Source organism: Nomascus leucogenys, chromosome 22a (assembly GCF_006542625.1).
Source record: "Nomascus leucogenys isolate Asia chromosome 22a, Asia_NLE_v1, whole genome shotgun sequence".
Taxonomy (NCBI): domain Eukaryota; kingdom Metazoa; phylum Chordata; class Mammalia; order Primates; family Hylobatidae; genus Nomascus; species Nomascus leucogenys.
Genome location: NC_044402.1, coordinates 123,504,956 through 123,520,950, shown reverse-complemented (window position 1 = coordinate 123,520,950; position 15,995 = coordinate 123,504,956). Strand labels below are relative to the sequence as shown.

Genomic DNA, 15,995 nt, shown 5'->3' with positions numbered 1-15,995 from the left:
TACATATTTTCCAAACTTTCTCATCAAACATACATTCTTAGAAGAAAAATTTAAAGCAAATATATAAATTCATTATAATTTCTACAAATTTATACAGCAACAGTATTGACATGCCTGAAACACTAGGTCAATTTATGATCTTTTAAACAAGAAATTGAATGGTAAACCTAGAGAAGACACTAAAAATATTTGTTCAAAACATACAACTCTATGGAATTATGAAATAATATCCAATCTAGCTGAAAAGTTTCCCATTGGCCTTAACAGGCAAACAATACCAAAATCGACATAATATATGATCAGGTATATTGTTATATATATTTATAGATGTTTTCATATTGCTGAAGATAATTTTGGTAAATTGTAACATTCCTAATCATAAAATTCAAATCATAAAAAGTTAACTTTCTGAATTTTGTAATAATAAAATTTAAACTTTTTGTAGTAACTGAGGACCAAAGAAGCATACTGACTTGATATAAATATTGCTAACTAGTTGGCACAGTCAAGCCTCCAAGTTCCCTAATCTTCCCAGTCTACTCTCAATGGATGGCTTGTAAGAGCCGGCTTTATTTTTATTCCTGTCTCATACATGCTGTGGCCCATTTATTTTTGCATCCAGCTTCATCTCAGAGGACCTCTGCACAAACTCCTGCCCTTCTGACCTTCTTGTGGATTTTCCCCAAAGCCAAGTCACCACCCCACCCACCTCACACCACTTCAAGCCTCTGCCTAGAAAGCTGCCCAGTCGCCCCACCACCATACCGCCCCACTGCCCCACCACCATCCCCCTTCTCCTAGATCAGCTGGATGCCACTTCCTCAGAGAAGCTTCTCAAGACAGCCTACTCCGGTTCCCCACCCTTGGCACCCTACAACTTTGCCTTCACAGGACCTATTGCGGCTGTAATTAAATAATTACTTGTAGAACTGCTTAATGTTCATCTTCCAACTCTATGCACCAGGGAAGGCCCGTATTTGTCTTATTCATCACTCTATCCTTGGTGTCCACTAGCAAAGTACCTGGCAGGAGCATCCATCACACGGAGAGACCAACAGATGGATGGATGACAGATGTTAAGAATAATCATTTAAATTTTCCTAAGATACTTTTATTTTCTTTCTATAAAAAATATGTAACTGTTGGCCAGGCACACCTGTAATCCCAGCAGTTTGGAAGGCCAAGTCAGGCGGATCACCTGAGGTCAGGAGTTCAAGACCAGCCTGGCCAACATGGTGAAACCCTGTCTCTACTAAAAATACAAAAAATTAGCCGGGCGTGGTGGTGGGCGCCTGTAATCCCAGCTACTCGGGAGGCTGAGGCAGGAGAATCACTTGAACCCAGGAGGCAGAGGTTGCAGTGAGCCAAGATTGTGCCACTGCACTCCAGCCTGAGCAACAAGAGTGAAACTCCATCTTACACACACAAAACAAAAATTGTCTTAGTACTGTTATCTATTTTATAACCTTAGGCACATCTGTATTCTAAATTGTGAACTTTTCCCTGTTGAGCATTTGCCCTACTTAAGTTTTTCCCTAGAATTATGCATCTTTTTTATGGTGACTATTATGTTCACCAAAAACAAGGGAGTCGGGGGTGGGTGGGAACGCCACAAGAGCAGTAATGCCACAGATAAAGCAGAGAAGCAATAATAACAATAATAATAATAATAATAACATTCACATCTGTGGTCCCAAAGAAACAGGATTCCTATCATTAGAAAACTAATTCAAGCCATGAAAATGAACAGAATGAGAATAAGCTGTTAGTAACCCCACAACCCCTCACCCACTAGACCTGCTCTCCCACTCCATCTTGGCGAACTCCCTTGTGGCTTCTCTTGCCCCCTGAAAGCCTAGTCCCAGGAACCAATGTTTCTGTGACAACCATGTCCTTCCTGGAGGACTCTCGAGCACTTGCTATCCTAGAGCTCTAAAACACAACAGCTCCCTGCAGATTCACTGCATTTTCTTCACTCCTACTCACAAGCTGCCAGCTGGAGAGTTACATAGCCAGGACCAATGCCACATGTTTGTGAGACCCAGCCTTAGCTGGGGCCTCCCTAGACGATGCCTACTGGGCCCCTAGTGATAAGCACTTTACGCATCTTTCACTGACTGCTCACCTCGTTCTATAAACATGTAAGTCGAGAACTTTGTTCACTCTCCGCCACTCCCTGATCTCACCATCGCCTACCCAGATGACCCCTCATCTGGCTTTCTTTGAGTAGATCCCAGCTATCCCACTTCGCATTTTTAAAAATAAATATTTTTAACTGAATTCTCCTTTCCACATCTTCCACTGTCACTCTGCTTTTCACCTTTCCCAACTCAAATGGAAAGCTGAATCTTCCCATTTGTAGAACCTACTCAAATATTAAAAGTATTTGGTAATATTCCCTTCCCTTTGTCCTGCAAAGATCCAGTCGGTTGCCAAGTCCTGATGGTTCTGCTTCCTCTGTCATCCCCTCTCTCTTGCCTTTTCTCGTGCATTACTTTATCAGTTCAGGTCCTTACTCCTGTCACCTGGCAGAATTCAACTGTATCCTTAATCACTCCTCTGTCTCTAGTCCCCTCTCCCCCTCCTCCATCAATGCATCCTTCATCCACATTGCCAGTGTGACACTGCCACTCCCTTATAACCCGTATTTCACATCAATCCTCTCTTCAAGAATCTCAATTCCCTCCTCATGTCCAAAAGGGGAAAAAAAAAAGAAGGAATAAAAAAACAATTCCAAACTCATCTGCCAAGTACTTAAGGCTCTCCACAACTGGAAGTCAGCTTACTTTTCAACTCTCACCTTCCAACTCTCTACTTCACATACTACATACAAATCAATTCCATCCACCTCTTTGTCTCCCTTACCTGTCTTCTCTGCCTTTGCTCACTTTGCCCTGTTAGCTCTACCTGGAAAGTCCTTTCTTCTTCTGCATACATCCAAAATCTAGTTATCTCTTAGCATCTAAATTGATTAGGCATTCTCTGCTACCCAAATCTCCACCTGCCCTAACCCCAGCCTGAACTTCTCTACCCATCCGCTGACCGGGCACTCTCTTATGGCACTCATTTTCTTTTGTAATTATTTGTTAACCAATTGTACATCTCAATATAGAATGCCTGTAAGCTCCTAACATCAGAGAAACAGTTCTGCCTCATCTTTCACTCCATCTATTTACTGCCCACTGCCTCTGAGATGGTTTCCATGAGAATCTTGTTTATTGAGATGTCAAAAGAGGAAGAGACTCATGCAAATACCCCATTGAATTCCAGGTAGTAAACACATCAATGAACACATGAGGAAATGCACAAAGCTAACTGATAAAGTAAAAGACACCTAAGAAATAAATATGGCACAGGTAACAAAAATCCTGAGTCAAGTAAAGGAGGGGGAAAAGGAGGTAAAAAAGAACAGTGATGAAGAAGCAGATCGCTCTCCATCCCCCAAAAGCAAGATAGGATTACAGGCCAAAAAAAAAAAAAAAAAAAAAAACAGAAGTCCAGTCAGACTAAATGGCACAGACAATGCCACACCACCAGTCTCAACAGCAGGGTTACAAACAACTCGGGCCAGACCTTCAAAGCTCCTCCTGTAACAACTCAGAGCCCACTCAATTCTCTTCATTTGCTAGCTGCTAGTTCTCCCTTCCTATTCCTAGAAGGTTTAATTCATTCAACAACTACTTTCAGAGTTTAATCAATAAATAAAGAGGTTATGCTAGGTCTTAATTGTTTTTGTCCTTCACGTCTGTGTTCCTTTCTTCCCCACGGGATGTGATTTATCCTCACAGCTTCCTGAGTCTTCCTAAGCAGTTGATGGCTCAGTTTTATTTGCCAATCTTCCAAACTCCACTGCCCCCTGGACATCCTATGTGAATACCTTCCTCACAAATCTTTCTTCAAATCTAACATTAGTCTCATTTTGCTCAGCTGACCATTCCCTGGCTACTTTGGCAAAACATGACCTCTCTGTCCTTTATACTGCTCATTTAACATGTACAACATCTCCTCTGTAACTTCACATGGCCTAAAACCTCTTGTCCTTACAGAATTAACATTTCCTAGTCCCCTTTAAATAATGTGTATCTTTATTAACATAACGAGTTCACTCACACACTGGATTCAGAATGTCTTGTTACCATTTACCAAAAAACTACTTGTGAAGGGCAGAGAAGGGACAAAGAGGAAGAAAGAATATACATAGGGAAAACAGGAAAAAAGGAAGTTAAAAGAGAAGACAGGGGAGCCAGAGAGATGAAGGAAGCAACTAACATAAGTCATGATAACCTTGTGAGGTAAGAATTGAAATCTTTATGTTACAGAAATTGAAATGGAAGGCTGAGAAAGGTTAAGTCACTCGCTCAAATTTACCTATCAAGCTTTAGATACACCGATGGCAATGGTTCCTTCTCCATTGAACAACACAAGGTTGATGATATAGGATAATATACTTAGAAACACCATCTGAATCATTATCAGGGTCATATTACAAAAGGTATTTAAAACTAACAAGAGTAGAGTAATTATCTGAGAATTTCACCATGTCAACCCACTTTCAATGTGCTTTATACATATTTCAAAAAAATTGAAACACGATAAACCCTATTTTTTTTTTTTTTTTTTTGAGACAGAGAGTCTCCCTCTGTTGCCCAGGCTGGAGTGCAATGGCATGATCTCGGCTCACTGCAACCTTCAGTTCCCAGGTTCAAGCAATTCTCCTGCCTCAGCCTCCCGAGTAGCTGGGATTACAGGCACCCGCCACCACACCCAGCTAATTTGTACTTTTAGTAGAGATGGGATTTCGCCACATTGGCCAGGCTGGACTCAAAACTCCTGACCTCAGGTGACCCGCCCTCCTCAGCCTCCCAAAGTGCTGGGATTAAAGGCATAAGCCACTGCGCCCAACCAAATCCTAAATTATTGATATTAAAATATAACAAAGTCTAGTTAATGTCCCTCAACTTACAGTTTGCTACAGTTTACAGTATCTCTTCCCAATCTTCATTAACAAACAGTTATAATACATCAGACATTTCCTTGAGGCATAGATGTTTGTGTTAAAATGCTGTTTCAAAAAAGAAGGCAACACCACAAACTGAGTAGGCTTAGAAAGAAAATGCTGCATACTCTAACAAGAAATAAAACTAATAAAAATAGCTAATACGTATTGAGTAATGACTATGCCAGACACTCACCTCATTTGAACCTCACAACAATCTAATGGTAGATTTCTATTATTATCTCCATTTTACAGACGAAGAAATTGAGACATAGAAATTAAATACACTGCCCAAAGACACACAGCTAAAAAGTAGAGCCCGGATTCAAATCCAAGCAATCTTAACTCTGAGCTCATGTTCCCACCCACCAAACTGCAATGAAAAAAGTGCACTACATTTAAAGGAAAATATTTAAAGGAAACAAACATTAAAATACAGAATTAGCTAAATCAAATGTACATTAACACAGAAACGTTTTCCAAGAGAAAGGGTACACGTGAATTATCCCTACAGTCATGCACGGAATTACAAGTAAAATAATATATATCTGTAAAATATGTACAAGATATACTTATATTTTAAGATATTTTTATTAAAAAAATAAAAGCAAAGAAAGTTAACTAAAATAAAGATTACTAAAAAGAGCCTTAGAGGAAAAGGGCCCATTATAGTTTTGTACTGTAAGTATAATGGACAAAGAATGGTACCTTAGCTCAAATAATGAAACGATTAGAGGAAGGCCGAGACAAAAATGTAAAGAACAGAGAAAAAGGAGCACAGGTTAACCAGAGTGTCAAAAATTAAAATAGACAAAGACTTGTGTTCAATAATACTTACGGTAATAATGTTCGTAATAACAAAAAAAAAAAATGGAAACAGCCTAAAAGTCTATCAACAGAGCAAAGGGCAAATAAATATGGTATAGACCTAAAATGTACTAACTTGTCACAGTAAAAATAAACGACCTAAATCTACATGAACCCATACTGATGAATTGAGTTGAAACTCAATTCATGCAACCACACTGATAAGTGATTTTGAGTGGGGGTAAAATAAACAGTATGCTGAACAAGAATATATGCAGTACCATCTACATAAAGTTTAAGAATATAAAAAACAATACTATACACTGTCTAAGGAAACACATATGTGTAATAAAGCTGTACAGAAATACATAGGAATAATAAACAACAAATTCAGAGCAGTAGTTAGCTGTAAGATTTGGGGGAAAGGAGTAGGTTTCTTTAAGTGGATTAAATTTTATGAAATACTTTTCAAACATACAGAAAGTGTGTCTATATTTTAGTTAAAAGACAGGAAAAGAAAATGGAATTAGCAGACTATGGGATCCCAAATTCCTTTATATTCCAATCTAAAAAGTCAATAAGAATTCCTGTGAAGGAAGGTTAAAGGGGAAAGCATCCTGAGGAATTATGTTCAAGTCAAAAAAGAAAATTCTAGGCCAGGCATGGTGGTTCACATCTGTAATCCCAGTACTTTGGGAGGGTGAGATGGGCAGATTACAAGGTCCGGAGTTCGAGACCAGCCTGGCCAACATGGTGAAACCCCATCTCTACTAAAAATACAAAAATTAGCCGAGCGTGGTGGCGGGCGCCTGTAATTCCAACTACTCGGGAGGCTGCGGCAGGAGAATTGCTTGAACCCGGGAGGCGGAGGCTGCAGTGAGCAGAGATCACACCACTGCATTCCAGCATAGGTGACACAGCAAGAATCTGTCTCAAAAAAAAAAAAAAGAAAGAAAGAAAAACAAAAAAAAGAAAATTCTAGTTAAATTCTCTCAATTTCCTTACGATTTCCCTGAGAAGGGGGGGGACAGTTTTATTTGGGGCAGCAACTTTGTGTAATTAAAACAGACATAAAACTGCCCCTAAATGTCATCGCAGCTCCTTTCCCTATACAATCATGCCTTCAGAGGTTAATATGAACTTCAAGTGAACTGTTACTCCAGAGAGGAGATGCAGCGCCCAGGTTAAAAACATGGACTCTGGAACCAAAGTGCCTGGGATGAAATCCAGCACACATTTAGCACACAATAGCACAAGTCACTTAAATTGCTCTGTGCTTCAGTTTCCTCAACTGTAAAAATTAGAATGATAAAAGAACCTATTTTGCAGTCCGGTACAGTGGCTCACGCCTGTAATCCCAGCACTTTGGGAGGCCGAGGCAGGCGGATCACCAGGTCAGAAGATCAAGACCATCCTGGCTAACACAGTGAAACCCCATCTCTACTAAAAATACAAAAAATTAGCTGGGCATGGTGGCGGGCATCTGTAGTCCCAGCTACTCAGGAGGCTGAGGCAGGAGAATGGCGTGAACCCGGGAGGCGGAGCTTGCAGTGAGCCAAGATCATGCCACTGCACTCCAGCCTGGGGGACACAGTGAGACTCCATCTCAAAAAAAAAAAAAAAAGTACCAATTTTGCAAGGCTGAGATAAAAATTAGAACAGCATTTGGCCACAGTGTACCATAAAGGTGTTAGCTATTATCCTTATTCCAAAGATCATTCATTTAGAAAAACAAAAACTAGGCTTTGTATCCAAATAATATAATTAAGTTCAGTTACTTTCTGCATCAAACAGGAAACAGAAAAGTTGACCATGACAGGACAGGGGAAAATGTGCAGCTTTTCACAGCTTGAGCAATCAACGTTAGGATAGTAAGACAAGCAATTTTTAATTTTTCTAACAATATTCTTTCGTGGTGTTATAACATCTCCAATGCGTACACATCTGTGTATATATACACACACACACACGCACACACACACACACACACACACACGGGATCCAAAATAAAGGTAAAACATTCTATTTCCTGGCTCCCTGTTGACCTGGCAAAACTCCAGTTCATCTTGGAAAACCTAGTTCAGTTACCATCTCCACTGAGAAGTCTCCCCTTTTCCTTCCCTACTCTGTGCCTGCTCTGCACTTTTTCTCTATTTCCTAGCAGATTCCACTGCTGCAGTGATTATACCATCCTGTAATATATTTGCTCATATGCCTTCTTCTGTTGCACCATGCTGTAATTTGTTCACACACCTCTTTCCTGTGGTGAACTGTGAGCTCCTTAAGAGCAGTAACTCGCTCAATCATTTCCAAATTCCGAGTACCTTGCAAAACAGACACTAAATAAATACATGAATGAATGAATCCTTAATAATAAATAGCTTCACAAACAAGCAGAAAGCTGTATTTGGAGGCCACTTATCCAAAAGATTGGTTATCTAAGTATCTTCAATTCTAAACAAAAATTAGCAGATCAGTTGAAACTACTGAATCATCCAATTCTTTATCCTTCAAAATGGGAAACATTAAAAATATGTAAGTAAACATATTCCAATAATAACAGAAGCTAAACTTTAAATTAAAAGAATTAAGGCACCTATGATGTCAGGAAAACAGAAACAGGAAAACAGAAGTCTGAAAGCTTTTTTCTAATGAAACCAAAAATAGGCCGGGCGCGGTGGCTCACGCTTGTAATCCCAGCACTTTGGGAGGCCGAGGCAGGCGGATCACAAGGTCAGGAGATCGAGACCACGGTGAAACCCCGTCTCTACTAAAAATACAAAAAAAAGTTAGCCGGGCGTGGTGGCGGGCGCCTGTAGTCCCAGCTACTCGGAGAGGCTGAGGCAGGAGAATGGTGTGAACCCGGGAGGCGGAGCTTGCAGTGAGCCGAGATTGCGCCACTGCACTCCAGCCTGGGCAACAGAGCGAGACTCCGTCTCAAAAAAAAAAAAAAAAAGAAACCAAAAATAAACATGCAAGGAAGGCATCACAGGATTTAACATTTACAATGTCTCTTTTTTCAGAAATAAATTACAATCAAAAGTCAGATGAAAATATATACTCTACTGAGGTGGATGAAATTAAGACTGAGCCACATTTTAAATCAATCACACAATGCTCTTGCGACAAAGTTTTCTAAAAGACTATGTCATGAGTCAACTAAAATTGGGCTAATTTTTAGAAATTAAACAGTTCTTGACAATTTTTTGGCATTTGCTTAGGACTCCGTAAGTTACAGGCCTGTATTCTGTTACTGTGGAAGAGGTGTCCCCTCCTCCCAGCAAAGATACAGGCCTCAGTTGTACTTTGGGTCCCATCCCAGCCCCATCCTTTTAGGAACTCTGCACAAACCCTTTTCTAGTCTATATTCAACCACTCCCTCTCCACTGAGCCTTCCCATCAGCATTTAAACATGCTGAAATCAAACCTATTGGAAACAGTTGCTGTCTCCATTTTCCTCACCTCCCACTTCTCCCCATCCCACCCCTACCTGCAGATCAGCATCTCTTTCAAAGGTCACCAGTGACCTCCATGTTGCTAAATCTAATGATGGTTCTCAATTCTTCTCTCATAGGAGCATTCCACAGTACTGACTCATCGCCCTGCAGGAACATCTGTTTCTGGCTGTCCTCTGACCTTCCTGGCCACTCTTGTCTCCTTGGCAAGCTCAACCTCCTCTGCCCAGCTCCATCCCAGGCCTCCCTCTCTTCTTATTCTATAGCCTCCCCACAGGCAATCTCACCCATACCCATGGTTTGAGCTCTTGCCTCTACATGGAGGGCTTCAAAACGGTAAATGGCCACCCCAATTCTGAGCACAAAACCAGTACCTCAATAAAGGCCTCAAAGGCAGCTCCAACTGAACACTTCCAAAACTAAAGTCATGCTCTTCCCATATTCAGAACCTAGTTCTCTACCAGTAAGCCCCAGCTCAGTGAATAGCACACACACCTCTTTAGTTGCATAGGTCTGAAACCTGGTAATCGCTTAACACCTCTTTCTCCCACTCCATTTACTATTTATCACCATATCCTGACAATTTTATATCTCCATTTTCTCAGTATTTCTGTTTATCACATATGGTTCTTAGAAGGATCAAATGAGCCAACATATGCCAGCACTTTGAGAAAAAAAAAAAAAAAATTTGAGAATTAGTATACATTAACTGAAATCTCTTTGAAAGCAGGAACTTTGGCAAGTTCATCTTTTTTATTTATTCCACATGGTATCCCTAGGACGGTGTTTTGCATGCAGATGGCCATTAAGTAAATATATTGCAATGTATTATTTGTATTGCCTTCATACATGTTCAACTGAGACATTTATGTATTTTTAACAATCTATATTTCTCAATCCAGCCATCAAAAAATGATCTCCTAAGATGATGAGACTTTTAAGTTAAATGACCCTGTGAAGCGTATGCTACAATGAATACTTTTGATTAATTATGATGCTCCTTATTTTAAAAGCCTATCACCCTTGGCCTAGCTTTCCTAAAAAAAAAAAATCTAAATCCCATATTCAAGCCCAAATCTCATATGTAAGAGTCTTACTCCCCCTTACAGTTTATCTTGAGTGGGAGAAAGTATTAGAGGACTATTTAAGCTTTAAGTACCCTGAAGGCAGACAGAATGACAACTTGTAAAGTTGCCTATCTCATTTTCGTATCTTGCAGTGAGAGCTGGGATGACATTCTGAGTATGAAAGACACTGTGAAATGAAAAGAATTACTGTTGCTCACAACTTCCCAAACTCTCGCATTATGTACATAATTGCAGGCTCAGATTTCGAGACTGTCCCCTAGCAAAATCTCACATCAATTCAAAAAACAGCTCCCTAGACTAGATTTCCACCTACATCACAATCTTGCTCACAATCCTCATTCACACAATACTTTTCCTTCATCGTACCTATCAAACTTGCAACCACCTATCCGTTTGTATGACCATTTGCTTCTTGTCTATTTTTGCCTCTATTCACTGCTGTATTCCCAGCACCTAATAAGGTGCCTGACATACCACAAAAATTAAATGGCTCTAGGTGAGGCAATTAATCAAACGAGGAACGAAACAATCACTTAACTGCAACCAAACAGCAGGGAAACACATAAGCAAATGAAACAGACCTTGAGGCTTTAAGACCTGACCCTCACCCCAAACCAGACAGAGGATGATTTCCCACTCATAATTTGTGCGTCCTTCATTTCTCCCATTCTTCCTTTCTTCCTTCAAGGAGAACATTCTAGACTCTCAGAATATTTAAGCTTTAGCCTTACAAATTCAGTAACTGAGATCCAAAGATAAGAGGTGACTTGTCACCTTGACCCTTAGGTCCAATGGACCACTCTGCCCCACACCCAATGTCATCCTACAAAATCAATACTTTTTACACAAAAGAGAAACCAGGAGAAGTCTAGAGAGAAAACGCATGCGAGAATTATAAGAGAAGGCTTACTCATCCCCAAGTGTGAGGAACTGCCCAGAAAAATGCCAGAAAACAAAATCAAGTCTGTGCAAAAGATTCCCATGTCACACCACCTCTCCCCTATAATACCCTTCTAATACACTTCCAGGAGCAACTCAACAGCACCCTTAACTCTCAGAACTAATTTGGGGAAACCAAATAGGTTGATGATCATGAAAGAAGGTATCATCAAACTACAACTCTCCTGGCCACCCAGACTAAAATCCACTGTGGAAACTATTCGGCCAGCAACCAAGGAGAGGCAGCAAAATATAGTGGTTAGATTTAAGAGCTCTGGATTTACACAGGCCTGTCTGAATCCCAGCTTCTTACTAGCTGAGATCTGAGGCAAGCTAATACGTCCAATCTGCAGTTTCTCCCGCTGTAAAATGGGAATAACCCCCACCTCAGAAGACTGTTGACAGTGTAAAGACACTGTACATAAAGCTCTCCGAACAGTGCGTGGCATGTAATAAAAACTCAATAAATGTCAGCTATTTGTCATTCTTTTCAGCTATAATTTCGTTCACAAAGCCTATTGCCTTTCTAGCTTCCGCATAATTTTAAAGACATTCCTCCAGCCTTTTCATTTTTGAGGGGCCTTTTATACAACAGCTTAGAGCACACTTTCTAGTATCAGACTTCCTGTGCAAACCATTTGAAAACCTGTGCCTCGGGCTCATCTGTGAAACGAGCCTGATAACACCTATCCCACAGGATTGCTGGTAGTAAGCAGTTACCCAACCTATCACCAGTATGTGATTAAAACGCACTTGGGGAAAAGCAAACCTGCAACTCTCAACCCCAAACATCAGTCTTAATCCCATTTCCACCACCACGATAGTGTCCAGAACCAATCACCAAGGTCGACCCACCTCACGCACCCAGTTTCTTCTCAACCCACGCAGCAACAGCCCCTCCTGCCCCGCCAAGCAAGGGTTTTCCGAAATCGCAGGGCTGAGTCTCCTCCCACGGACACCGCACTGCTGGGACCGCGGCAGAGCCCCCTTAGTTCAAGGGGCTGGCCTCGCCACCCCGCCCCACAGCGCCGGGAGGCACGCAGTGCATCCTCCCTGCCTGGTCAGCGCCGCCCCACGCCGTTCGTGCTGCAGCTCCCGGCTCGCGTGGGCTCAGGGCTGAGGCCTCACGTCAGCCGATTCCCGGACCCCAGCGGGCCGCCTCCCACCCTGCGCGCCGCTGCTCCTGGCGCCGCGCCGGCCGCCCGCGCGCACACCCAGAGACCAGGTGCGGCGCCGACGTCCGGGTCCCGGGCCCCGAGGCTGGGGCGCCCCTCGGGCCCAGCCGAACCGCACGCGGAGGCCGCGCCGCCAACCGGCTCCCGCCGCTCCCACAACCCGCGCCGCACTCACCGCTACGCCGGAGTCCGGGCTCCTCCGGCCTCGGGCCCACGCAGGCCTGGCTGAGCCCCAGAGCGTTCACGCCCAGCGCCGCCGCCCGGGGATCCTGGCGCAGCTGTCGGAGCCACACTGCGAGGGGACGAACGTCTGGGACCCCGTCTGACGCCTCCTTGTCCCGGCCCCGGCCGCGTCGACAACTGCAGTGTCGCAGCCCGGCGCCGGCACAGCAGCGTCTGTGGAGCGGAACCGCCTGGGACGCTCACCCCCGGCCGGCACTCGTTGCATATGCAGAGAGGCTGCCGCCCATTGGCCCGCGAGCGGTGGCGCGTGCGGGGCTGGGCCTATCGAATTCGGTCCGGGAAGCGCGGCGCTGGCGGCCCGGGGCGGGGCGAGGTTACTACGGGTCATTCCGCGGAGCCGCCGCGGACCGGACCTGGCTGCAGTCTGCGCGGGGCGCGGGCGGGGTCGACCGGGAGGGACGGACCGCGGGTGGGGGAGGGGAGCGGGGATCTGCGGCAGCGACGTGGGAGGAGAGGCTAGCCCAATAGGGTCTGCAGGAGCTCCGTCCCTCCAGGAAAAAACACTCCCCCCGCCACCAAAAAAAAAAATTACAGACGCACAATTATTGCTGTAATGTATAAATTTCAATATAAATTATGAAATAGTATGCATATTCTTTTTCGTTTTTAACTGGATTAGTTATCCTGTTCTTGCAGAAATTGCTGTCAAATCCTGCCAAATAAAATGGCTTTTGGAACTGCTTGGGGCAAGAAGAGCCTCAAAAACTCAAAGCTTATCCATTATCATTTCTCTTGTTTTGGCCTCACTTGACCTAGCATATAACCCGTTTTCCCCTAAATGCACTCACCATGCAAATTTGCTATTTCTTTTCAAAAAATAAAGTTTACTCCAAATTATTGTTTTTGAACGTTCTTAGGAATCCACAGTGGTTCTGTATTTTAAGGAGTTTGCCATTGTTTCTCGTTTTAGACACTAAACAAGGAAAAGAAAGAAAGCATCCAGTGCAGGTAGTACAACTACATGTACTATAAGAGAGAAGATTTTCACTAACCCAGTCAATAGTAGGATTGGTCTCTTTTTTTAACCCAACATATTGTTTAGATTGCCTGTGAACTTTTCCGTAAGTAGGTGAAAGGTTGCCTTCCTGAGCCAGCCTCAGGCTAAAGCAGGGGCTCATTTCCCAAGAGAATCTCAAAATCAGGAAGCAGCCAGAACTTGAACTAGGTGGAGCAATGATGCACCAAGCAAAGAGAGCTCACTCACCGTGGGCCTAGGGCCAATTGAGAACCTAAAGGGATGGATACCTGACTCAGGCAAACTGTTATCCCATTTCGAAATATGGCAGCTCAGTTGCTCATTAATCTGTTGAAATCTTAACGAAGGATACATCCTGAAGATAAGTGGAATGCAGAATTTCTTATCTGAAAAGACATTCGCAGCTCTGCAGAGAAGCAGGCTTTAGAAGTAGTACTTCTAGAACCATGAAATCCTCTAGAAAATATTGGTTTTCTTCCGAAAGAAGAAAACTAATATTGAACCTTTTTATCTGTCCATAAGCCTAAAACAGACTAGAAGAATTCCAACAATATCTTTCTTCATTATCTCTATATTATGGAATATATATTATGGATATGGACTTATATTTAAAGGAAAATAGTCCTGGGAATTAAAATTCTAAATTCTCATCTTGTTTGCTGTTTAACGCTTAAGCTAAGTAAAAAATATACAGAGATACTTCAGAGATACTGTGGGTTTGGTTCCAGACCACTGACACTTAAAGGGAATATCAAAATTAAGTGAGTCACATGAATTGTTTGGTTTCCCAGTAAATATAAAAGTTATGTTCGCCGGGCGCTGTGGCTCACTCCTATAATCCCAGCACTTTGGGAAGCCAAGGCAGGCGATCACCTGAGGTCAGGAGTTCGAGACCAGCCTGACCAATATGATGAAACCCTGTCTCACCTAAAAATACAAAAATTAGCCGGGTGTGGTGGCATGCTCCTGTAATCCCAACTACTTGGGAGACTGAGACAGGATATCACTTGAACCTGGGAGGCGAAGGTTGCAGTGAGCAGAGATAGTGCCATTGCACTCCAGCCTGGGCAACAAGAGTGAACTCCATCTCAAAAAAAAAAAAAAAAAATTATGTTCATACTATAAAGTGTGCAATAGCATTATATTTAACAAACAATGTACATATCTTAATTTAAAAATACTTTATTGCAAAAAAAATGCTAGCGATCACCTGAGTCTTCAGCAAGTTGTAATCTTTTTTGCTGGAGGAGGGTCTCACCTCAGGGTTGATGGGGGCTAACTGATCAGGGTGATGGTTGCTGAAGGTGGGGATGGCTGTAACAATCCCTTAAAATAGACAACAATGAAGTTTGTACCATAGGTTGACTCTTCCTTTCACAATTTCTCTGTAGCATGCAATGCTGCTTCACAGCATTTTACCCACTGTAAAACTTCTTTCAGAATTGGAGTCAATTATCTCAAATCGCCGAGCGCGATGGCTCACGCCTGTAATCCCAACACTTTGGGAGGCCGAGGCAGGCAGATGACGAGGTCAGGAGTTCGAGACCAGCCTGGCCAACATAGTGAAACCCCGTCTCTACTAAAACTACAAAAATTAGCTGGGCATGGTGGCGCGCACCTGGAGTCCCAGCTACTCAGGAGGCTGAGGCAGGAGAATCGCTTGAACCTGGGAGGCAGAGGTTGTGGTGAGCTGAGATCGTGCCACTGCACTCCAGCCTGGGCAACAAAGCGAGACTCCATCTCAAAAAAATAAAAAATAAAAAAACCTCTCAAACCTTGCCACTGCTTTGTCCACTAAGTTTATGTCATATTCTAAATCCTTTCTTGTCATTTTAACAGTGTTCACAGCATCTACACCAGGGAGAGATTCCATCTCGAAAGACCACTTTGTTTATCCATACGAAGCAACTCTTCATCCGTTCGAGTTTTATCATGAGACACAGCAATTCAGACATATCTTCAGTCTCTACTTCTAATTCTAGTTCTCTTGCTATTTCTAACGTATCTGCAGGTATTTCCTCCACTGAAGTCTCAAACCCTTCAAAGTAAACCATGAGGGTTGGAATCAGCTTCTTCCAAACTCCTGTTATGTCAATATTTTGATCTCCTCCCATGAATTGTGAATGTCCTTAGTGGGATCTAGAATGGTGAATCCTTTCCAGAAAGTTTTCAATTTACTTTGCTCAGGTCTATCAGAGGAATCACTATGGCAGCCATAGCCCCATGAAATTTCTTAAATGACTTGAAAATCAAAACTGCTCCTTGATCCATGGGCTGCAGAATGAATGTTGTGTTAGCAGGCATGAAAATAACGTT

The 15,995-nt window shown here is 42.7% G+C and overlaps 1 protein-coding gene across 1 annotated transcript in view; it reads right to left on the bottom strand.

Annotated features, from left to right (window-relative positions):
* Positions 1–12,906, bottom strand: part of ACSL3 (acyl-CoA synthetase long chain family member 3) — an 83,957-nt gene extending 71,051 nt beyond the window's left edge. The window contains exon 1 of the mRNA XM_030802368.1: positions 12,636–12,906. The gene's annotated coding sequence lies outside the window, so the exon portion shown is untranslated. The remainder of the gene's footprint in view (positions 1–12,635) is intronic.
* Positions 12,907–15,995: the final 3,089 nt, after the last annotated feature.